Source organism: Balaenoptera physalus (assembly GCF_965194825.1).
Source record: "Balaenoptera physalus genome assembly, chromosome: 17".
NCBI classification, from domain to species: domain Eukaryota; kingdom Metazoa; phylum Chordata; class Mammalia; order Artiodactyla; family Balaenopteridae; genus Balaenoptera; species Balaenoptera physalus.
This window is the reverse complement of record NC_138895.1, coordinates 12,740,108-12,765,076: the sequence shown is the minus strand read 5'-3', so window position 1 is coordinate 12,765,076 and position 24,969 is coordinate 12,740,108. Positions and strand designations below refer to the sequence as shown.

The following is a 24,969-nucleotide window of genomic DNA, read 5'->3' as shown; positions in this document are numbered from 1 at the left end:
GTTATAACTGCTGTTAGGATTCACAGAAAGGAAATAGTGAGGTCTGGAGGCAGGCTTGAGCTGAAACGTGAGCACGGGACCTGGAGTCTGTGTGAGAATCAAGAAAGGAGATGTTACTCAGTGAGACAGATGGTAAGTGAAGCTCCAAGAGGGTGCTTGTGAAGAGGAGGAGCAAAGGACTGAGACCTTGGTTTTAGGGGGACACCTACAGTTAGGGCGTGGGAGCAGGAAGAGAAACCAGCCAAGGAGTGAGGAAAGAGAAAGTCAAGGGGATAAGGGAACCCAGGGGTGCTCTGTGGCCAGAAGCCTAGGAAGCAAATCTGAAGAAAGGGAATGCAATCAGGAGCCAGTACGGAATATAAACACGCACAGTGAAGGTAGCTTTTGACCTAAGGGGAGTTACTAGATTTTTATTTTTATTTTTTAATTTTTATTTATTTATTTGTTTATTTATGGCTGTGTTGGGTCTTCGTTTCTGTGCGAGGGCTTTCTCTAGTTGTGGCAAGCGGGGGCCACTGCTCATCGCGGTGCACGGGCCTCTCACTGTCGCGGCCTCTCTTGTTGCGGAGCACAGGCTCCAGACGCGCAGGCTCAGTAACTGTGGCTCACGGACCTAGTTGCCCCGCGGCATGTGGGATCTTCCCAGACCAGGGCTCGAACCCGTGTCCCCTGCATTGGCAGGCAGATTCTCAACCACTGCGCCACCAGGGAAGCCCGGGAGTTACTAGATTTTGCTGTCACTTGCTAGAGTTTGAACTGCCAGGTATAGTTACTGCAGTTTGGATAGTTGCCAGTAGGTGCTGCCCTGCTTAAGTTTGATTGGTTCATGAATAACTGGGAGACCATAGATGAATCGCCCTACCATCCAGTCTCTTAGCTTTTTCCTCTAAAATAGAAATCTCCTCTAAAATATGTATCTCCTTTGTAAAAATAAGCTATTATTAATTTCCGCTTATAAAGAAACTGCTACATAATTTAGAGTAACTAAATATAGGTTAAATTCCATTGACATTAAACTCAATTATATTATTAGTCTTTCCTTAGCTAAGTCTTGGCTTTTTTGTTTTCTCCTAATTTAAAGGAATCATACTTATTAGAGTAAAACACTATAGGTCTAGGTTTGCTTGAGACAGTCCCTGATTTCGCCTCTTATTCTGGCATCCCGTCTGGATTTGCCTTTGTCCCAGATGTTCCTTTTTTTTTTTTTTTAAATAAATTAATTTTTAAATGTTTGGCTGTGTTGGGTCTTCATTGCTGCGCGTGGGCTTTCTCTAGTTGCAGCAAGCGGGGGCTACTCTTCGTTGCGATGTGTGGGCTTCTCGTTGCGGTGGCTTCTCTTGTTGTGGAGCACGGGCTCTAGGCACACGGGCTTCAGTAGTTGTGGCTCGTGGGCTCTAGAGCGCGGGCTCAGTAGTTGGGGCGCACAGGCTTAACTGCTCTGCGGCATGTGGGATCTTCCCGGACCAGGGCTCGAACCCATGTCTCCTGCATTGGCAGACGGATTCTTAACGACTGCGCCACCAGGGAAGTCCCCAGATGTTCCTTTTTAAGGGAGGTACTGTTTCTACTAGTACAGAGATAAGCAGGGGTGGGTTTGGTAGCTTTTACTCCTTGACCAATAGTATGTGAGACACAGTGCAGCAGCCAGAGTTCTCCCTTCAACACATGGTTAAGTCTGAAACACAGCTAAGCATCAGGCCTCTTTTCTAGTAGCTTTCCAGATGTAGCCTAACTCCTTTTCAGACAGTATGCAGCATGTTTGCTGATGAAATGAAGTGCTCTGGACAGGGGCAGCGAGGGATAACGAACGCCCTTTCTTCCCAGGTGCTGGCAGTTGATGCTGCTGGACCAGGTGCTGGTTGCTGCTGCTGACTTGGTAAACCAGCCAGTTGTGCTGTGACCCATCCTTTGGTCTGTGCGACGCTGTGTCCTCAAAGTGCCGGTCTGCAGTCAATGGGGCCAATGTGAAATATGAGAAAATACAGACTAATATAGGTGTACTTGAGATATGTTTAGGGAAGAGGCTAAGAAGTTCTACCTCAGAGCTGATAGGGAGTATCTGAAAGCTGCTGCTACATTGGTTGTGTCGTTTACCGTATTGTGTAAATCTGCATCTAGTGTTTATATTGCTTAGTGTGGTAGGCTGGAAAATGTCCTCCTCCCCCTGAAGATGTTCCTGCCCCAATCCCTGGAACCTGTGAATATATTACATCTCACATGTCAAAAGCCATTTTGAAAATGTAGGTCAGTTATGGGTCTTGAAATGGAGAGATTATTCTGGATGATCTAGGTGGGCCTGATGTACTCAAGGGTCCTTATATGAGGGACGCAGGAGCTCAGAGTCAGTAGTAGATGTTACCACCAAACCAAGAGTTTGGAGTGATGTGAGGAAGGGGTCATGAGCTAAGGAATACGAGTGGACTCAAGAAATTGAAAAAGGCAAGGAAATGGACTCTCCCCTCTGAGCCTCCAGAAGGAACCAGCTTAACTGACATTTTGACTTTAGCCCAGTGAGACTGATTTTGGACTTCTGACCTCCAGAACTGTAAGACAATACATTCGTATTATTTTAAGTCACTAAGTTTGTGGTAATTTGTTATAGCAGCAATGGGAATCTAGCCCATTTAGAATGCCTTTTTATTTTGCAATAAATCTTTCTGCCAACAATCAGCTGAAAAAAAAGGAAAGTTCATACTTAATGAAAAATTAGATGCTCAGATGTCTGTGTCTCAATGATAGTCGATAATGAAACTATAACATGAGCAAAGCATTTGTCAACATTTATGGTCCACAGTGGGGGAACCATAATGATATCACTGGCTGCAGAAAAAGCAGAAGACACACATCTGTTGAGGCTGCATCAGCATCTACTTAAAAGTTTTGCTCAGCTGCAGAAGGTGTATTTACATATTGCTCAGTGAAGCATGACTTTTTATTTAGATCAAATACCATTTCTTCTAGATTAATTTCACTCATTTTCAATTCCAAGTTTTCCTATATGTATACTAAAAAGGGAAGCAATTGATATTAATGTGGCTTCATTGGTAGCAGAAGAAACTTTTTTTTTTTTTTATAAATAAGTCTTCTGATTGCTTTTAGATTAAAATCAATTTTAAATGTTTAATCGAAGTAGTCAATGAAGGAAGGGCCAAAAAACTTTAATGTTGGAAGCTTTTAACAAACTGAAGCCATCAAAAACCAAGTTGCAAATAGGGGTATATTGAAAATTATCCCTAAAAAGGCAAAGGAGAAATTGAACAATTAAACATTGAGGGCTCAGATGTTACAAGATTTAATTTAAAAAATCTGTATGTTATTTGTCATTTTTCCCTTGCTGCTTTCAATAATTTTTCTTTGTCTTTAATTTTTGCCAATTTGATTACTGTGTGTCTTGTTGTGTTTCTCCTTGGGTTTTTCCTGTATGGGACTCTCTGTGCTTCCTGAACTTGGGTGGCTATTTCCTTTCCCATGTTAGGGAAGTTTTCGACTATAAGCTCTTCAAATATTTTCTCGGGTCCTTTCTCTCTCTCTTCTCCTTCTGGGACCCCTATAATGCGAATGTTGTTGTGTTTAATGTTGTCCCAGAGGTCTCTTAAGCTGTCTTCACTTCTTTTCATTCTTTTTTCTTTATTCTCTTCTGCAGCAGTGAATTCCACCATTCTGTCTTCCAGGTCACTTATCCATTCTTCTGCCTCAGTTATTCTGCTATTGACTCCTTCTAGTGTATTTTTCTTTTCAGTTATTGTATTGTTCATCTCTGTTTGTTTGTTCTTTAATTCTTCTAGGTCTTTGTTAATCATTTCTTGCATCTTCTCGATCTTTGCCTCCATTCTTATTCAGAGGTCCTGGATCATCTTCACTATCATTATTCTGAATTCTTTTTCTGGAAGGTTGCCTATCTCCACTTCATTTAGTTGTTTTTCTGGGGTTTTATCTTGTTCCTTCATCTGGTACATAGCCTTCTGCCTTTTCATCTTGTCTATCTTTCTATGAATGTGGTTTTTGTTCCACAGGCTGCAGGATTGTAGTTCTTCTTGCTTCTGCTGTCTGCCCTCTGGTGGATGAGGCTATCTGAGAGGCTTGTGCAAGTTTCCTGATCTTGGCTACTTTTAAAGAAAGAATTTTACTTTTTAAAATAACTTTGGAATATAACTATTTTATGAGTTCACCAATACAATAAATTCAATTTGCCCATTAAAAATACATATTTCAAAGTTTATATAATTTTAATTTATTTTTGCATTTGTTTTCACTTTCAAAAGTGTATAGGTTTGAGAGATAAATAGTTAGCCTGCTTATGGGTTTTCTCATTTATCTATAAGTCCTGGGGCACTGGCTGCCTGTTGACCTCTCTGTTAGTCACATGGATTTTTGTCTTTGCTGATTTATTTGAGAATCATTGATGACCTGCCTGCTTCATGATTGTACTCTGGGTTTAACTTCTTCCAACCAGCTAATATTACTCTTGCTAAAACTACTTTGTTAATCTCAAGGAAGCCCTTAGGGACTTCCCTGGTGGTGCAGTGGTTAAGAATCTGCCTGTCAATACAGGGGACATGGGTTCCAGCCCTGGTCTGGGAGGATACCACCTGCCACCGAGCAACTAAGCTGGTGCACCACAACTGCTGAGCCTGCACTCTAGAGCCCGTGACCCACAACTACTGAAGCCTGCTCACGTAGAGCCCGTGCTCCGCAAGAAGACAAGCTGCCACCGCAGTGAGAAGCCTGAGCACCGCAACGAAGGTATCCTGAGCACCGCAATGAAGAGTATTCCCCGCTCACCACAACTAGAGAAAGCCCGTTTGCAGCGACGAAGACCCAACACAGCCAAAAATAAATAATAAATAAATAAATAAATTTATATTAAAAAGAAGGAAGCCCTCAAATTCCTTTTTCCTGGATGAGTCCTACTTCACATTTCCTCTTTTGGAGGATACACACACATGCGCATGCACACACACGCAAACACACACACGAGAAAAGAGCCTATCTCAACTTGACTCCAGTGATTTTTTTCCCTAACCAGGAATGATTTCCTTGGAAATCAAATTTCTACTAATTTTGGCATCTCTGTTTCCTGTGAAAGTTGTTTTGCATCAAATTTCTTAAGTAGCCCGGCAATTACCAGCCTTTAAAACATGTAAAAGTAGTTTTATCTTTCCTCTCCTGTTGAATATTTTAAACATATTTAACAAAGTGGAGTTATTTTAAGATAAAATTTCACACAATTCTTATATGTGGCCTTATGGAGAACTGACTAGTGAATTGGTATACAGGAAGCCAATCACTGGGAAACAATGCAAGTTTAGATTGATCTTTTGGATAATGTTTGTTATTAGTTCTTTGTTGACATGAATTTTAATAAATCATTTCAATGTATTTTATAAAATTTTATTTCATAAATATGTATTAGGAAAAATAGTTTAAAATATAAGACCAAATGCAAGTTTGTACACTAGTTAATTTAGTTATTCTTAAGTCCCTTGTTTATTTTTATGGTCAATGTGGCTAAAATAAATTTTGTGTTGGAAATAGTTATTAATTGAGCACTTACTATGTGCCATTCACTGCATTGGTGATTTTTAAAAAACATGGATTATGTCATTTAATCCTCAAAACAACCATTTGAGGAAGGTGCAATTATTATCCCTATTTGCAAAGAAGGAAGCTGAGATTTAGAGAGCTCAAGCAACTTCTTGAACTTATGTGAGAAACTGTGGCACTGAAATCTTTCCTCAGGGTTGTCTGATTCAACCACATGCTAAATACTACTATATAATAAGATGGTTATATGATAAGATGGTTAGGATAAATCCAGAGGCAGCCCTAGCCAAAACCAAACCAGACATCATCATCATCTTCAATAATAAAAGTAGGTATTTTTTTGTTTGTTTGCTTTTCTCTCTGTTTACATTCCTTAACTTCTTTCGAACTCCTTCTCCTCTTTCTTGAACTTTCCTAACAGCAACCAATTACAATTTCTGCTTCCTCCTTTAAGGTTCCTCCAACTTTGTTCTCTACCTGAGTTTATTTTCTCCGGACAGTAGCCCACCTTATGATTAAACATTTCTCAAACTGGAGATCCACAGAGTTATCAATGAGAATTTTTGAAGATGTGCTCTCATTTGTGATAATCTAGCATCGTCTTGGTGATCTGGGTAATTGTCTTGTTACTGAAGTTGCAGTGATTCCTTTTTGGTGCCAGGATTTCACTGTTGCTGCTTACAATGGCATAAGTGTCAAGTAGATAAGAATATCTTTAATCGTCTAGTAGAAAAAGAACGGAGGAGGATGGAATATGTAAGTGATGTGTTGGAGCCAAGAGAAAGCCAGACTGGACCGTGGCTGATACAGTGCAGGTTTCACGGTAGTTCAAACGGAGAGAACTCGGTAGGACAGCTGCAGGCCTGAATATCTCCAGAATGAGAACTTTGCAGCTGTGGTCAGTACTGCACTCCAGTTGTACACAGTGAATTAGCTTCAGCAAAACAGTTCAATTTGTCACATTACAGTAATAGAGTAGTTTGGATTTTATTGGTATTTAAGTTTTCCATATTCAACATACATTTCCATATTGTAAGCATGTTTTTCAACCTAATTATGTGTCTGCAAGTATTTAAGTTGCTTTAGAATAACAATAAATTGAGTCAATATTGGGGATACAAGTGATTTCTTTCCTTTGAGAGGGGTCTGTGCATTGCTCATGTTCGAGAAGAGCTGTTGTAGATACTCAACTTCTTCATGTGTCAGAAGGTGCATGGCCTGCATCTCAATCCCTTGGGACTCTACTTCTGAAGGCTAACATGCTGATGGATTAACGAGCAGTTACCCTTGGATCCTCCAGTAGATAATGCCTGACCTTAAGTGTGGCTTCTGGTGGTGGGGATTTTAGACCTTCTTGTTGGATAAAATAAGAGATCATTTTGGTTGGAGGGTCTCAGGACCATTTATGTTACATAGTGGATGCTGAATTTGCCCAAGAGTGAGCTGCAGCCTGTGCAAATCTTTGACATTTGACAAATGTCATTGACAAATCCTATGACAAATCTTCATAGGAGACAGGGTGACCGTGGCATTGAGAAGCTCCATGAATGGACACAGACCTCATTTCCCTGGACCAGCAACATGAATATCTAGATGGCTTGTCAGTGGCCCCCAGTGCAGGCCACATGCTGGTCCTTGTGTTGAATTCCCTGCTTCCTCCTAGCCTGCTGGACACCCCTTCCTGGATACCAGGCCTTGTCTCCTAGGACATCACAGGACTTAGGTCTGGCCGATGATCTGGGGACTTTATTCTGTGTAAGAACCTGTGCTCTGGACTCGGGGGGACAGCAGGACAAGTCACTGTGGCCCTGGTATTCATCAGGGCCCAGGTTTTTCTCCAGGTTTGATCAGCAGGGGAATGAATTTAAATTCCATTCTCATCATCTCAGTGAGTGACAGCTCTGGGTACACAAATCAACAAGCAAGGCAAAATAAATACCCCCTATTTTATCTTATTATAATAATAATACACATTTATTGTGGGAAATAAAACACTGATATGAAAATATTAAAAGTTAAATCATCCATAATCCTACATGCAAAGATAATCTCTTATGAATGTTTTAGTATATATTCTTTATATATTTCTAAATATAAAATTAGATCATGTCCTGTTTCTATTTTTCATTCACACAGCCAGCAAATACTTACTGGGAGACCCCTACGTGCTCTTGTTCACAGAGAAACAAGATGCAGTTCTGGCCTCTAAAGAATGACAGTTTGGTAGGGGGAGATGAGACATTTCCACAGATATCCAACCTTGATCTCAGCAGCTCCCACAGAAGCCAGCATGATGCCCTCCACAGTGTTGTAAGATGCCCACTCAGATCATGAACAAAATAATGCGCTGGGGAATGTTGACCTGGAGAAAGATCATCTATGTGGGGGGGTATTAGTTTGCTAGGGCTGCTATAACAAAATACCACAGACAAGGGCTTAAACAACAGAAATGTATTGTCTCACAGTTCTGGAGGCTAGAAGTCTGAGATCAAGGTGTTACCAGGTTCAGTTTTTCCTGAGGCCTCTCTCCTTGGCTTGCAGACGGCACCTTCTCATTGTGTTCTCACCTGGCCTTTCCCCTGTGCTTGTGCACCCCTTGTGTCTCTTCTTCTTATAAGGATGCCGATCCTATGGGATTAGGACCCCAGGCTTATGACTTCATTTAATTTTGATCACCTTGTTAAAAACCCTGTCTCTAAATCTGGTTACATTCTGAGGTACTAAGTGTTGGGATTTCAATGTATGAATTTGGGGGAAACACAGTTCAGCCCATAACACATGGGATACTTTAAAAATGATTTATCTGTCTATTTATTTATTCATTTATTTATTTTGCTAAACCAAGCCTGCAAATCTGCCATGAGATAGACACAGTGACTGTGGAGCGACAGTCACATTTGGGGAGCTACCCATCTCCATGTGACTATCTCTTCCATAACCTCCTTCCTGCTCAACATCTGACTACAGGCCCCGAGCCCTGGAAAGCTATCAGTTTCTTAATTTCAAGAAGATTCTCTACAGGGGAACAGAGAAGTTGTTTTCTCAGAGACACACCAGTGTTACTGCACCATCCTGGTGTCCATGTGATTCTATGATTCCTGGGGCTGTTCACCGATGTCCACTCATTGTGTTGCTTTAGGGGAACATAGAAGCTTCCCCAAACATAAAGTTTTTAGGTCAGTTTTCCTCAAAGTGAAACCCCCAAGATCTCTACAAGAATTTTCTTTTGACTCCATGGAATTTTAATTAATTAGTCCAAAAACAACAAAAATCAACCAAATCAAGGGATAACAAAACTTCAAATGGGCCGAAAATTTTGGTTGGGATGACCTTGGAGAATAAAATATCCTCCGAGTGATTAACATCTAGACCAGCTAGTCAAAATATTTTATCACATGTTGATCCAAAATATTGATCAATGGAGCAACTTACCCTGGGGATAACAGCTCAATCCTATTCCAGAGTTCATATCAACCATAGGGTTTATGACCTCTCTACAAGAATTTTTAAATTCTCGGATTTTATTTCAATTGATAATCTTAAAGAATCAATACAGAGAACATACAGTTTTGATTTTATCATTTTACAAGAACAAAAATAAAAATTTATGCTTGATTCTTATAACTATTTAAGTAACATTAAAAAAATCAGTTAAATTGTCATAGGGGTGGGGTGTGGAGCTAGAGAATTCTTCCCCTCCTTTAAAAGGGGTCTACATATGATTCAGGTTTGAGAAACCCTGCCTGAAGGGGGCCACAGTGGAGAATGGAGTTGCATGGGCATCTGGATTCGTTTGCTTGGGCTGCTGTAACAAAGCACCACTGACTTGGGTGGAAGGAGGCTTAAACAACCGAAATTGATTGTCTCACAGCCCTGGAGGCTGGAAGTCTGAAATCAAGGTGTCAGCAGGGTTGGTTCCTTCTGAGGTTGTGAGGGAGGGATCTGTCTCAGGTCCCTCTCCTTGGCTTGTAGTTGGCTGTCTTCTCCCTGTGTCTCATCACATCCTCTTCCCTCCAAGTGTGTCTCTGTGTCCAAATCTCCTCTTCTTACAAGGACACCGGTCATAATGGACTAGGGCCCACACTAATGGCCTCGTTTTAACTTGATTAGCTCTGTCAAGACCCTTTCTCCAAATAAGGTCACATTCCAAGGTACTGGGTGTTGGGACTTCGATATGTGACCCTTTAGGGGCACACAATTCGGCCCGTACCGGCATCATTCCCCTGAAGGTTGGCTCCATGTCCCTTGCCCAGAGTTTCTTCTTCCGAGAGGCACAACCAGCCATGGGGTCATATTTGTTCCTGGGCCACAGGTGCCACGGAGCTCTGTGCCCTGGGCAAGAGCCTCCATCGCTGCTGCGAGCTCCACGCCTCATAGCTATAGGCTCCTCTACTCAGGAATGACCTCAGCTATTGGGGGGGATGGGTGACCTGCCTCAGGTTTGGCTTCGCAGGGGTGGGGCTGGGGTGATGGCTGCCTGCGGGGCCACCATCAGGGCCTCTCCTGCAGCTCCCTCCACTCGTCGGCGAGGTGGGAGTGTCGAAAGGGCTCTTCTCTCCTTTAGAGGGCACGGTACCAACCCTGCTTTCTCAGGCATTCTAGTTCCCAGGAAAGAGATGGATCATCTTGAATTCCTCTGGGTAAACAGAGGGTGGTTAACTTTTTTTTTTTAGGATGTATATTATATAATATTTTTTAAATTGAAGTATAGTTGATTTACAATGATGTGTTAATTTCTGCTGAACAACAAAGTGATTCAGTTGTACATATATATATATATATACATTCTTTTTTAAAAATTCCATTATGGTTTATCACAGGGTATTGCATATAGTTCTCTGGGCTATACAGTAGGACCTTGTTGTTTATCCATTCTCTATGTAATAGTTTGCATCTACTAATCCCAAACTCCCAATCCATCCCTACCCCACCTCCCTCCCCCTTGGCAATGACAAGTCTGTTCTCTGTGTCTGTGAATCTGTTTCTATTTCGTAGATAGGTTCATTTGTGTCATATTTTATCTTTTTTTTTTTTTTTTTTTTTTAGTTAATTTATTTATTTAATTTTGGCTGTGTTGGGTCTTCGTTTCTGTGCGAGAGCTTTCTCTAGTTGCGGCAAGCGGGGGCCACTCTTCATCGCGGTGCGCGGGCCTCTCATTGTCGCAGCCTCTCTTGTTGCGGAGCACAAGCTCCAGACGCGCAGGCTCAGTAGTTGTGGCTCACGGGCCTAGTTGTTCCGCGGCATGTGGGATCTTCCCAGACCAGGGCTCGAACCCGTGTCCCCTGCATTAGCAGGCAGATTCTCAACCACTGCGCCACCAGGGAAGCCCTGTGTCATACTTTAGATTCCACATGTAAGTGATATAATATGGTATTTGTCTTTCTCTTTCTGACTTACTTCACTTAGTATGATAATCTCTAGTGATATTTTTACCATCACTTTGCAGAGTACTAATTATTATCCCTATTTTATGCGTAAGTAATCTGAGGTGAAAGCCTACATGTAAAGTATAATCCAGACCATTCCCTCTCCCTGCCCACCGTCCCCTTGAGTTCAGGCCAACCTGCATTGCATTCCCCAAACCTGTTGCCAAAGGGTCCAGACATCTTGCCCAGGAATGCTACTCTCTCACAGGAAGAGAAATCTCCCTGGACTGGTTTCTTTGCACCTTTCCTTGGAGTCCTTTCTAACTGACTTATCATTGGAATGTCCTCAGGCCCTTTCCCTTTTCTTGGCAAAACGTGTGCTCGTCTTTCAATACCCAGCTCAGATGTCCCCAACTCCCCCAGTCAGAGGCTCACTCCTTTATTATCCTTGAGGAGCCTGTAAAGACCTCAACTGTACCAAGGATCATGTGGTTTTCTAATTGGTTTATGTCTGTGTCTTCCACTAGACCATTGCATTTTTCAAGAGAAAGGACTGTCTTTTCATTTGTGCATTCTCAGTGTCTGGCACAGTTTGCTGAATGATTAGTTTATCCTGTCTGAAATCATCCAGCTTTCTGATTCTAAGCTTCTTTAAGCTCCTTTTCTTTTCTCTTTTTCTTTCTGACTCCTGTTGCAAACTCTCACACCTGATTCCCAGCTCACTTCTGCTGGCTTATATTTCCTAACCTCTTCCTCTTGCTTGCCCCGTAATTCCAGTTTCGGCACTGTTAAATTCGGTGTTTCCTTAGGAGAACTTTTGCTTTCTGTTGTCTTACAGGGAAGGCAGGGATTGCATTTCAAGACACAATATTAAACTGTGGAGGAGGACGTGCTTCTGAAATCTCTGCCACAAATCCAGGTTTCTTGGTGGGGGGAGGGTCTTTCATTCTGGAGACCCACAGCGCTCCGTGAATTTACTTGGGAGTTACTGAGGAATCAGGCCCATGGTTCTCACCTGCATTTGTGATCAGAGTAAGGAGTTTAGAAATGTTCTGAGGCTGGAGAAATGTTCTCACATCAAGAAGCCAACCTGTTTTTTTCTGTGCCCGCCCCCCCCCCCCAACCCGTCCCCAAGCGCATGTGATGCAGCGATTTTATGTGAAGGAGCCCGGGGCACTGACTGTGCACCTCCACACTGTGCTGTTACACTGGACACTGGACCACAACCACTTCTTTTGCAACCGGCTCACCTGCTGAGTAATGGGCCGGCTGAGGGCCTGACCCCCTCCTCCAGGCTCCCAGAGCCCCAGGCAGCTTTCTGTCCCTCTGCAAGTCAGCTGTGGTGCTGGTCAGGCTCACTGAAGGAGTTTCCAGCCTTCTCTGGGTCCTTAGAATGAAAGACTATCCAACAGCACAGTCAGGTCATTGGAAATGGGGGAGATATCCGTGCCCTTTGCTCTGAGCCCAGAGGAGTAGGTAGGCTCAGTCTTCATGGTGCAGAAGTTGTGCAGGGACAATCCCAGGCTGGGGACACCACCATCAGTGAGGCTGGCACTTTTTCACACCACCCTCCCTCCCACAGTTTCTCCATCCGTGGTAACTGGTGCCTTGTGGAGAGGGAACCCGGAGTACAAACACCATTTCTTGGTAGAGTGATCAGTAAGATGATACCTGGCAGGCATCTTTGCTCCCGGTGGTGGGTGGGAGCTGGGTCTCCTAGGCGGTGGAGAACCTGCAGGCCAAGGCATGATTCCTTATGCCACCTTCACGGCTGGAACTCCCAAGTAGAGGCTGGAGGATGTGAGCAGACACGGCAGCATGGATCCCCAGGAGGGAACCCTCCACTCCCAGGGGAGCTCAGAGCACCTGGAATTTCCAGACAGCTTGGCTTGTCTGGGGCCAGACTCCCCAGACATTTTTATTTTAGTGCCTCTAATAGCAGACCATGAAGATGTGCCCTGGGGGTCTCAACCTAAGAACCAATTTTCTTTCAAGGTTCATGCTTTGTGTGTGTGTGTTTTCTTTTTAGTTAAAATTTATTTGAAGCAATCTCGAATTTAGAAATTAAAAAACACAGTGCAAAGAACATTATTTTCTCCTGAACCATTTAAAAGTCTGTTGTTTACATATTTTTTTCCCCAAAAGCAGCACATATCTTACTAATCTTTTTTGACTTTAACAACCAATGTAATGAAAGTTTAACAACAGTATTTCTTTTTTCTATAGTGAGTATTAAAAGGAATTTTTTATATTATTGTTTCTTGGCATTTTTTCTTTCTTTATTTTTTCCTAGTTTCTTTTTTTGAATTTTATTTTATTTATTTTTTATACAGCAAGTTCTTATTAGTTATCTATTTTATACATATTAGTGTATATATGTCAGTCCCAATCTCCCAATTCATCACACCACCACCACCACTTTCCCCCTTGGTGTCCATACGTTTGTTCTCTACATCTGTGTCTCAATTTCTGCCCTGCAAACCAGTTCATCTGTACCATTTTTCTAGGTTCCACATATATGCGTTTTCCACTTTCTGACTTACTTCACTCTGTATGACAGTCTCTAGATCCATCCATGTCTCTACAAATGACCCAATTTCGTTCCTTTTTATGGCCGAGTAATATTGCATTGTATATATGTACCACATCTTCTTTATCTATTCGTCTGTCGATGGGCATTTAGGTTGCTTCCATGACCTGGCTATTGTAAATAGTGCTGCAATGAACATTGGGGTGCATGTGTCTTCTTGAATTATGGTTTTCTCTGGGTATATGCCCAGTAGTGGGATTGCTGGGTCATCTGGTAATTCTATTTTTAGTTTTTTAGGGAACCTCCATACTGTTCTCCATAGTGGCTATATCAATTTCCATTCCCACCAACAGTGCAAGGGGGTTCCCTTTTCTCCACACCTTCTCCAGCATTTGTTGTTTGTACATTATCTGATGATGCTCATTCTAACTAGTGTGAGGTGATACCTCATTGTAGTTTTGATTTGCTTTTCTCTAATAATTAGTGATGTTGAGCAGCTTTTCATGTGCTTCTTGGCCATCTGTATGTCTTCTTCAGAGAAATGTCTATTTAGATCTTCTGCCCATTTTTTGATTGGGTTGTTTGTTTTTTTAATATTGAGCTGCTTGAGCTGTTTATATATTTTGGAGATTAATCCTTTATCCATTGATTCGTTGGCAAATATTTTCTCCCAATTAGGTCCCATCTGTTTATTTTTGTTTTTATTTCCATTACTCTAGGAGGTGGATCAAAAAAGATTTTGCTGTGATTTATGTCAAAGAGTGTTCTTCCTATGTTTTCCTCTAAGAGTTTTATAGTGTCCGGTTTACATTTAGGTCTCTAATCCATTTTGAGTTTATTTTTGTGTATGGTGTTAGGGAGTGTTCTAATTTCATTCTTTTACATGTAGCTGTCCAGTTTTCCCGGCACCACTTATTGAAGAGAATGTCTTTTCTCCATTGTATATCCTTGCCTCCTTTGTCATAGATTAGTTGACCATAGGTGTGTGGGTTTATCTCTGGGCTTTCTCTCCTGTTCTATTGATCTATATTTCTGTTTTTGTGCCAGTACCATAGTGTATTGATTACTGTAGCTTTGTAGTATAGTCTGAAGTCAGGGAGTCTGATTCCTCCAGCTCCATTTTTTCCCCTGAAGACTGCTTTGGCTATTCGGGGTCTTTTGTGTCTCCATACAAATTTTAAGATTTTTTGTTCTAGTTCTGTAAAAAATGCCACTGGTAATTTGGTAGGGATTGCATTGAACCTGTAGATTCCTTTGGGTAATATAGTCATTTTCACAATGTTGATTCTTTCAATCCAAGAACATGGTATATCTCTCCATCTGTTTGTGTCATCTTTGATTTCTTTCATCAGTGTCTTATAGTTTTCTGAGTATGGGTCTTTTACCTCCTTAGGTAGGTTTACTCCTAGGTATTTTATTCTTTTTGTTGCAATGGTGAATGGGATTGTTTCTTTAATTACTCTTTCCGATCTTTCTTTGTTAGTGTATAGGAATGCAAGAGATATCTGTGCATTAATTTTGTATCCTGCAACTTTACCAAATTCATTGATTAGCTCTAGTAGTTTTCTGGTGGCATCTTTAGGATTCTTTATGTATAGTATCATGTCATCTGCAAACAGTGACAGTTTTACTTCTTCTTTTCCAATTTGTATTCCTTTTACTTCTTTTTCTTCTCTGATTGCCGGGGCTAGGACTTCCAAAACTATGTTGAATAATAGTGGTGAGAGTGGATATCCTTGTCTTGTTCCCGATCTTAGAGGAAATGCTTTCAGTTTTTCACCATTGAGAATGATGTTTGCTGTGGGTTTGTCATATATGGCCTTTATTATGTTGAGGTAGGTTCCCTCTAAGCTTACTTTCTGGAGAATTTTTATCATAAATGTGTGTTGAATTTTGTCAAAAGCTTTTTCTGCATCTCTTGAGATGATCATATGGTTTTTATTCTTCAATTTGTTAATATGGTGTATCACATTGATTAGTTTGTGTATTTGAAGAATCCTTGCATCCCTGGGATAAATCCCACTTTATCATGGTGTATGATCCTTTTAATGTGTTGTTGGATTCTGTTTGCTAGTATTTTGTTGAGGATTTTTGCATCTATATTCATCAGTGATATTGGTCTGTAATTTTCTTTTTTTGTAGTATCTTTGTCTGGTTTTGGTATCAGGGTGATGGTGGCCTCATAGAATGGATTTGGGAGCATTCCTTCCTCTGTAATTTTTTGGAAGAGTTTGAGAAAGATGGATGTTAGCTCTTCTCTAAATGTTTGATAGAATTCACCTGTGAAGCCATCTGGTCCTGGACTTTTGTTTGTTGGAAGGTTTTAAATCACAGTTTCAATTTCATTACCTGTGGTTGGTCTGTTCATATTTTCTATTTCTTCCTGGTTCAGTCTTGGAAGGTTATACCTTTCTAAGAATTTGTCCATTTCTTCCAGGTTGTCCATTTTATAGGCATAGAGTTCCTTGTAGTAGTCTCTTATGATGCTTTGTATTTCTGCCGTGTTCGTTGTAACTTCTCCTTTTTCATTTCTAATTTTATTGATTTGAGTCCTCTCCCTCTTTTTCTTGATGAGTCTGGCTAAAGGTTTATCAATTTTGTTTATCTTCTTAAAGAACCAGCTTTTAGTTTTATTGATCTTTGCTATTGTTTTCTTTGTTTCTATTTCATTTATTTCTGCTCTGATCTTGATGATTTCTTTCCTTCTGCTGACTTTGGGTTTTGTTTGTTCTTCTTTCTGTAGTTCCTTGAGGTGTAAGGTTAGATGGTTTATTTGAGATTTTTCTTGTTTGTTTAGGTAGGCTTGTATAGCTATAAACTTCCCTCTTAGAACTGCTTTTGCTGCATCCCATAGGTTTTGGATCATCTTGTTTTTGTTGTAATTTGTCTCTAGGTATTTTTTGATTTCCTCTTTGATTTCTTCAGTGATCTCTTGGTTATTTAGTAACGTATTGTTTAGCCTCCATGTGTTTGTGGTTTTTATGTTTTTTTCCCTGTAATTGATCTCTAATCTCATAGCATTGTGCTTGGAAAAGATGTCTGATATGATTCCCGTTTTCTTAAATTTACCAAGGCTTGATTTGTGACTCAAGATGTGATCTATCCTGGAGAATGTTCTGTGTGCACTTGAGAAGAAAATGTAATCTGCTGTTTTTGGATGGAATGTCCTATAAATATCAATGAAATCTATCTGGTCTATTGTGCCATTTAAAGCTTGTGTTTCCTTATTAATTTTCTGTCTGGATGATCTGTCCATTGGTGTAATTGAGGTGTTAAAGTCCCCCACTGTTATTGTGTTACTGTCAATTTCCTCTTTTATAGCTGTTAGCAGTTGCCTTATGTATTGAGGTGCTCCTATGTTGGGTGCATATATATTTATAATTGTTATATCTTCTTCTTGGATTGATCCCTTGATCATTATGTAGCGTCCTTCCTTGTCCTTGTCACATTCTTTATTTTAAAGTCTATTTTATCTGATATGAGTATTGCTACTCCAGCTTTCTTTTGATTTCCATTTGCATGGAATATCTTTTTCCATCCCCTCACTTTCAGTCTGTATGTGTCTCTAGGTCTGAAGTGGGTCTCTTGTAGACAGCATATATATGGGTCTTGTTTTTGTACCCATTAAGCACGCCTGTGTCTTTTGGTTGGAGCATTGAATCCATTCATGTTTAAGGTAATTATTGGTATGTATGTTCCTATTACCATTTTCTTAACTGTTATGGGTTTGTTTTTGTAGGTCCTTTTCTTCTCTTGTGTTTCCCACTTAGAGAAGTTCCTTTAGCATTTGTTGTAGAGCTGGTTTGGTGGTGCTGAATTCTCTTAGCTCTTGCTTGTCTGTAAAGCTTTTGATTTCTCTGTTGAATGTGAATGAGATCCTTGCCAGGTAGAGTAGTCTTGGCTGTAGGGTCTTCCCTTTCATCGCTTTAAATATACGTGCCACTTCCTTCTGGCTTGTAGAGTTTCTGCTGAGAAATCAGCTGTTAACCGTATGGTAGTTCCCTTGTATGTTATTTGTCATTTTCCCCTTGTTGCTTTCAATAATTTTTCTTTGTCTTTAATTTTTGCCAGTTTGATTACTGTGTGTCTCGTTGTGTTTCTCCTTGGGTTTATCCTGCATGGGACTCTCTGCGCTTCCTGGACTTGGGTGGCTATTTCCCTTCCCATGTTAGGGAAGTTTTTGACTATAATCACTTCAAATATTTTCTTGGGTTCTTTCTCTCTCTTTTCTCTTTCTGGGACCCCTATAATGCGAATATTGTTTCGTTTAATGTTGTCTGAGAAGTCTCTTAGGCTGTCTTCATTTCTTTTCATTCTTTTTCCTTTCTTCTGTTCCACGGCAGTGAATTCCACCATTCTGTCTTCCAGGTCATTTATCCATTCTTCTGCTTCAGTTATTCTGCTATTGATTCCTTCTAGTGTATTTTTCATTTCAGTTATTGTATTGTTCATCTCTGTTTGCTTGTTCTTTAATTCTTCTAGGTCTTTGTTAAACATTTCTTGCATCTTCTCGATCTTTGCCTCCATTCTTTTTCCGAGGTCCTGGATCATCCTCACTATCATTATTCTGAATTCTTCTTCTGGTAGGTTGCCTATCTCCATTTATTTGTTTTTCTGGGGCTTTATCTTGTTCTTTCATCTGGTACATAGTCCTCTGCCTTTTCGTCTTGTCTGTCTTTCTGTGAATGTGGTTTTCCTTCCACAGGCTGCTGAATTGTAGTTCTTCTTGTTTCTGCTGTCTGCCCTCTGGTGGATGAGGGTATCTAAGAGGCTTGGGCAAGCTTCCTGGTGGGAGGGACTGGTGGTGGTAGAGCTGGGTGTTGCTCTGGTGGGCAGAGCTCAGTAAAACTTTAATCCACTTGTCTGCTGATGGGTGGGGCTGGGTTCCCTCCCTGTTGGTTGTTTGGCCTGAGGTGACCCAGCACTGCAGCCTACCCAGCTCTTTGGTGGGGCTAATGGCAGACTCTGGGAGGGCTCATGCCAAGGAGTACTTCCCAGAACTTCTGCTGCCAGTGTCCTTGTCCCCACGGTGAGCCACAGCCACCCCTGCCTCTGCAGGAGACCCTCCAACACTAGCAGGTAGGTCTGGTTCAGTCTCCTATGGGGCCACTGCTTCTTCCCGTGGGTCCCGATGCTCACACTACTTTGTGTGTGCCCTCCAAGAGTGGAGTCTCTGTTTCCCCCAGTCCTGTAGAAGTCCTGCAATCAAATCCCACTAGCTTTCAAAGTCTGATTCTCTAGGAATTCCTCCTCCCGTTGCCAGACCCCCAGGTTGGGAAGCCTGATGTGGGGCTCAGAACCTTCACTCCAGTGGGTAGACTTCTGTGGTATAAGTGTTCTCCAGTTTGTGAGTCCCCTACCCAGCAGTTATGGGATTTGATTTTATTGTGATTGTGCCTCTCCTACTGTCTCATTGAGGCTTCTCCTTTGTCTTTGGATGTGGGGTACTTTTTTGGTGAGTTTCAGTGTTTTCCTGTCGATGATTGTTCAGTGGTTAGTTGTGATTCCGGCGCTCTTGCAAGAGTGAGTGAGCGCATGTCCTTCTACTCTGCCAGCTTGAACCAATCTCTCTATTTTTCTCCAGTTTTATTGAGATATAATTGACATAGAACATTGTATTAGTTTAATTTGTACAACACAATGATTTGATGTATGTATATATTGTGAAACGATCATCACAAGTTTAGTTATCATCTATCATCTCACATGAATGAGTTTTTTTCCTTGTGATGAGAACTTTGAAGATCTATTCTCTTACCTATATACTTGTATCCTATGAAAATACCACCTCAATAATAGTGTTGACTTCTGAAAAATGTACTGAGGTTGAAGGGGTGGGGTGGAGAATTACGTTTTTAAAGGAATAGATTTGTTACTGAGTCTAAGCTCGTACTGTTTGCCATGTGAGAAGCCAGTAAATTGAGAAACAAGTTGTTGGGGCAAGGAATAGCTAGAAACTTTATTCAGAAAGCCAGCAGACCGAGAAAATGGTGGACTCGTGTCCCAAAGAACCATCTTGCCTAAGTTAGAATTCAGGCTTCTTTTATACTAAAAAGAGAGGGAGTAAAGTCAAACATTTCCTGGTTCTGGTCAGCCTCCAGAGGGGGTGTGTTAATTTCTTCCTTCCTGCAGTCATTCACAGGTAGGCCTGGTCAGGATGTTTCCTGTGAGCTAAACAAAGGTATTTTAGCTTAATGTTTATTAGCTGGGGGGGTTTAGGCAGGGTTCCCAGAGATGGGCCATTATGTGTAATTTAAGAGTATAGGCAACATCCCTTTAGTGATTAACTTGTAATAGAATACAAAGGTTCTTCCTTATTGCAGTTTCTGTATTGCTTGATGATTTTGTTTTTTACCATGAGAGTATATGCATGCATTGCTGGTTTGTTTTAAAAGTAAATGAAAAGGTAAAAGTAATAAAATTTTAAGAGTAAGTTGCTGGCATGATAGCCTCCACGTAAAGACCTTCCCCTGTATAACCCCGACAGAACCAGCCAATGAGGAAACTAACATGGACACATGACTGCCATCTATCTGCACACTCTGCTCCCGTCTCTCCAGTTGTTCCAGTAGTGTCCTTTATCTCAAAAGGATCCAGCCCTCCTCCCCTCTGGGTCACTATGGCCCTGCTCTCTTACCCTGCATGGATGCCTGCCTTGCTTTGCCAGGACAGACAACTTTAGGACTAAGTTGGTTAAGAAAGAAAAGGAAGGGAAGGAAAGAGGAAGATCTCTCTCTCTCTCTATCTATCTATCTATTTATCCATCTGTCTATCTATATGTAAAATTTATTGCTCTTTTGGTACAACACCTCCAAAGAGAGCCTCAAAGTGTAACTGAAATATTTGAGTCAAGTTTGCCCGCTCCGGGTAGGTGCCCCTTCAGGGCCAGCCAGCAGTGTCTTTGTGTGGAGAAAGCAATGACACTTGCCTCTAGTAGGGCTCCTGAGGGCAGTGCACAAATCAGACATCTACATTCAGTGGTCTCCAGAGTCAGATCTCCAGGCCTGTCACCGATGGCTTTGTGACTTCAGACAAGCCTCTCTCTCTCTACGTAGGGGTAAATGGAGTGGGTAAAAGAAAGAACTGCCTCACAGCGTTGTTTGGAGGTCTACGTGAGCCAAGGCACTTTAAGCACTTAGCACAGTGTCTGGCACATGGTAAACACCCAGTAATGTTCGCTTTTGTTGATATAGCTGCATTTATCTAAATGTAAGGGAGTTCACTGCACCCCAGCTGGAGGGCCCAGGAAGATGTGTGGGTTTAGCCTGTGGCTTTGGGTAGCCCCTGGCACACAGCCCTAGGCGCCTAGCAGTGTGTTTATCCAGTTTCAAAGGCCAGGCTTGGCTTTCTGTCCTTCCTCCCCCCTGGCTGAAGGAGCAGGGAGTAGACAGACAGAATAGCCAGGCATCCCTTCTCCTACTTCCTGCTTCCTTCCCCAATCTCCGCCTCTCACCGCATCCTGAGGAAGAACAAAGCAGAAGATGGGAAAGTGAAACAGGACCAGGCTGAGCGGCTTCACAGGAGCACCAGCTCCCAGGGGCTGCAGAGGCAGCACGCTGACACCCAGAGCCCCGCCAGGGTCCTAGGGAGCCCAGATGACAAAAGCCTTGACTTTGTTCTGGTTTCTTTATGTGTGGCAAGAGGGCAGGACCCTGAGGCTGGAACCCGTTCCCCTGGGAGGGTGGTTTCTCCAGACAGCAGGGAAAAGTCTCCGCTTTCCAGCCAGCTTCTAAACTGGCCACCTGCTTGGTCTACACGGCAGTGCCTCTCTGGGGGTTTTTCATGACAAACGGAGTCTCCTGGGTTGTTTGGGGATACGGGGTTTGTGTGAGAGACTGGGGAGCCTACTTTCCTGATGAGGTCACTATTCCTTGAGTAATTACCTTGCTTTCCTTGGCCTGAGCAAGCGGCAGGAATGCCTTGGAGCCCTGTTTGTTTGTGAAACATCAAATCCCCGCCTAGTTACGCCCAGGCGGGCCAGCTTGCTTCCAGACCCTGAGCCCTGGTACTTCTTCGGTCTTGAGCCCTGCGGGGACCGGTGTCTGCTGCCTGCCTTGGAACGGAAGGGCTGGAGCCTGGCTGGGGCAGGTGGGACGGGGGCCAGCGTGCCTCGTCGGGGCCTGGGAGCTCCTGAACCCATGTGCGTTGTAGGTCTCGTCTGCGGGGGAATTTTGATGGTGGGGATCGTTGGCAAGGGGCCGGGGCGACATTTGGCAGTGAGCGCTCAGCTCCTGGAGCGGGAGGGCCGCTTGGATTCTCGGCGAAGTCGAAGGAGGGTCGCTGCTTCCACTTCCTGCCTGGGAGCCGAGGGCCGCCAGCTTGCCCTGGCCTGGCCGGGCGGGCGGCCACCTGGGGAGGGGTGTGAGGGTGGGTTGGTGGGGGGAGCAGGTAGCCTGGGGCCCCGTCGGCCTGGAGCCCACCAGCTGCCGACGGGCCTGGCCCAGGAGTTGGGCTCCAGGCTCTGAGAATGGTTCTATTCTGGGCCGCTGACTAGCTCCTCAGCCCTCACTCCCGCCTTGAGCTTCCTGAGTCACTCCTCCCCACTCCCAGCTCTGCTTCTTTCTGAATGGAGCGGATTATCACAACATATGGTGGAAAAGCAATTCATAATTCATAAAGCCCTTCTATGCACCGGCTCTCTTCGAGCTTTCATCAGTCTGTGAGGGCCACTGGGCAGGTGACTGAATCCATGCGTCTCAGAGGAAGGGCAGTGGAGGCTCAGAGAAACGTAAGCAGCTTGACCAACAGGACACACACAACGCACAACATGCACACGCGCGCACACACACACACACACACACACACACACACACTGCAAGTCAGTGTGCGGCTGGGTCTACAGTCAGGCTTCCTGCCACGAGGCTGGTGCTCATCCCCAGCCCCTGGGTGATCGTGGGGCACAGGCTGGCAAGCGGGCCCCTGCAGTACCGCCTGTGCTGGCCACTTCCTTTCTTCTTCCTGGAGGACGTGAGTTTTCTGGGCATATCGTACTTCGGCTCCAAGGAATTTAAAACACTGGTGGTGAGAAACAGGTCTCTAGACAAAGTGGAGAAAGTCGCCTGAATTTGCTTCCCCTTTCCAGGCCCTTTCTTCCCTTCCTGCCTCAGCATTTCACCTCCTCCTTTCACCTTACCTCCTGGTCCCTAAGAAACCCTCTTCTCCTTTCCTTCGTTCACCTACTCTAAGGCACAAATGACTGATACGGTTCAAAGGGTTCCCCCTCCATACCTTAGCTCCCCTTACGATCATGTGGTCTATGCCTCAACTTACAAGACAGGCACATTCAAACACATTGTCTCCAGGAGGGAAGCACAGATTTTTTAACAACTGGCGCTGCCTGGGCAAACGACCCATGAGAACCAACGCTGGTCCTGGCGCTGAGTGGGCCCTGGAGCCCCTGCACCCTAGAGCTGGGCGTTACCCCCAGCAGCTGGTCCAGGGGGCGGCGGTCTGCAAGGGTCCCGGCGAGGGCCTGGGTAACCGGGGCTGGGTGGGTGGTGCTTCAGGGAGCTCTGGGCTTTGACCTTTACCAGCTAGCGTGGGAGCACGGCCACACTTTCCCACGCGCACCACTATACTGCTGCCTACTGGCTGCATATTCACGCCCACGTTTCGTTGCATCTTTTCCAGGACATTCGGAGGAAGATACCACATTTTCTTTTTAACAACTGTGGAAACTGAGTGTCCATGTGGTTCAACAGCTTCTCAAGCTTTCATAGCCAGTGAGTGTTTCTGGCAGTTGGAGAAGTTCAGAGCATGGGGTACCCAAGATGGGAGGCCCTTTGTGGGATAAAGGAGGTCGGAGCCCTGGGTGGGCAGAGGACACCGGGAGGGCTCAGGCCCCACCAGAGGTCAAGGGGCAGGGGGAGGGAAAGTGGGGAAAGGGACAGAAAGATGATGTGTGTGCTTATGCAGACTGGGAAGATGGCAGGGGTGGGGTGGGCGGACACTGAGAAACTGAGAACAAGCTGCTGTCACCGCAGTTTTAGTGTGGCCAGAGCCAGTCCTGAGTGAAACAAAGAAACCATTTCCATTGTTTGCTTTGCTTCTTGCCCTGTATCTGAACGTGGTCGCCCAGAGAATGTGATCCCTTGGAGGACTGGCTGTGGCATTTGATTTTAGAAATAGCTGTGTCTGGTTCATCAGGGGCTGCTGATGAACTCCTGATGTCCTCCCCACCTCCTCTTCCCCCCATAACCCTGAGCTCCGTGGAGTCTGTGAGCAAAAGCTGGCTGGTGTTAAGTGGAGCTTCTCCCTGAAGAATTCTGGGACCCAGGTGGTCAAAGAGTAGGAAATTCAACTTGTTCTTCTGCGGATGGAGTCCAAAACGTGGGTCAGCACTTGCCCGGAATTCCAGTAGCCCTCCCCACTGGGGGCTGGATCCAGATCCCCCTGTCCTTCCTGGAAAAGCACAGGCACCTCTTAGGCCAACAGGCAAAGCCCTGGCTGTTTGGCTCCAGGGGAAGGGAGTTTAGCCTCATGGCAACCTGTGTTCCTAGGGGCCAGCCGCGGGCTTGGGACTTAACGAGGTTTCCAGGAGCACGAGGGGTGGAAGGAGGGCCTATGGGTGAGGTGGTATGAGCCTCCGTACTTGTTTCTCCACAGACCCAACAAGGGGCACAGAACCAGCTGCCCTGTCAATGATGGAGTCACACATCAGGTCTTTCTTTAGGTCAGTTCCACTCCCTGGGCAGCACATGCCTCTCCCAACAGAGGACATTCATAGGTATGAGTCTTGTCCCATAGCCAAAGTGACTGCCCCCTGAGATCTCTGTCCCTCTGCACCGTGGCAGTGCCTTCACCACAAACCTCTCAACAGAGGCTGACATTCTTATAAGAAATTGAAAACTAAATGGAATTGTAATCCTTAGGAGAGTTGTCTTTTTGTCTGTGCTTCTCCTTGCATGTCCCTAGGTCTCTGCCAACTTAGAGTCAGAGACAACGTGTCACATGATGCCTTTTCAAATCGGGCTCTGGCTGTCGCTGCTTTCCCTACCCACTGCCCATCTGCCAGATCTAGGGGCGGGGTGGAGGCCTGCCACAGAGAGCATCCAGTAAGAACTGACTGAAATATGTGACTGGGACTTGGTCCTAACAGAGGTGACTTTATTACCCTAAATGTCTTGGAACTCCTGTTGCCTCTGGCTCAAGAGGACTCCAGGCTCCTTCATTCCCGGACAGCCGTCTGCAGCCAGCCTTGGCGTCCTTTGGCAAGTGGCTGTGATGTGAGTCACGGGGGCAGTCTCCAGACAGGCTGACTGTGAGGTGGGCACAGAGGGATGGTCACTGAGCCCCCTGGGGTTTGTGGTGGGGACAGAGGGCAGCATCCCAGGGAGGAGGGTGAACCCTGAGAGCACAGGTCAGGCCAGGCCAGACCGCAACAGAAGTGGCCCCGGTGCTGACTGCTGGGCGGGGCCTGTAATATCAAAACCAGACATTGCCTTAGGATGGAAAGAACATGCTGGGTTCCTTCTCACAATCCTTTTCATTTAGGTAAAGGAGCAATGAGGTACAGATGCATAGTTCTTT

General features: G+C 44.0%; 1 long non-coding RNA gene across 2 annotated transcripts in view; it reads left to right on the top strand.

Moving 5' to 3' along the window:
• Positions 1-24,926, top strand: part of LOC309646928 — a 28,999-nt gene extending 4,073 nt beyond the window's left edge. The window contains exon 3 of one of the 2 annotated variants that reach the window (XR_014255661.1): positions 23,071-24,926. This is a non-coding gene — a long non-coding RNA (uncharacterized lncRNA). Of the gene's footprint in view, positions 1-4,551; positions 10,315-23,070 lie in introns of those variants that run through there. The other variant, XR_014255662.1, reaches the window with a different exon arrangement.
• Positions 24,927-24,969: the final 43 nt, after the last annotated feature.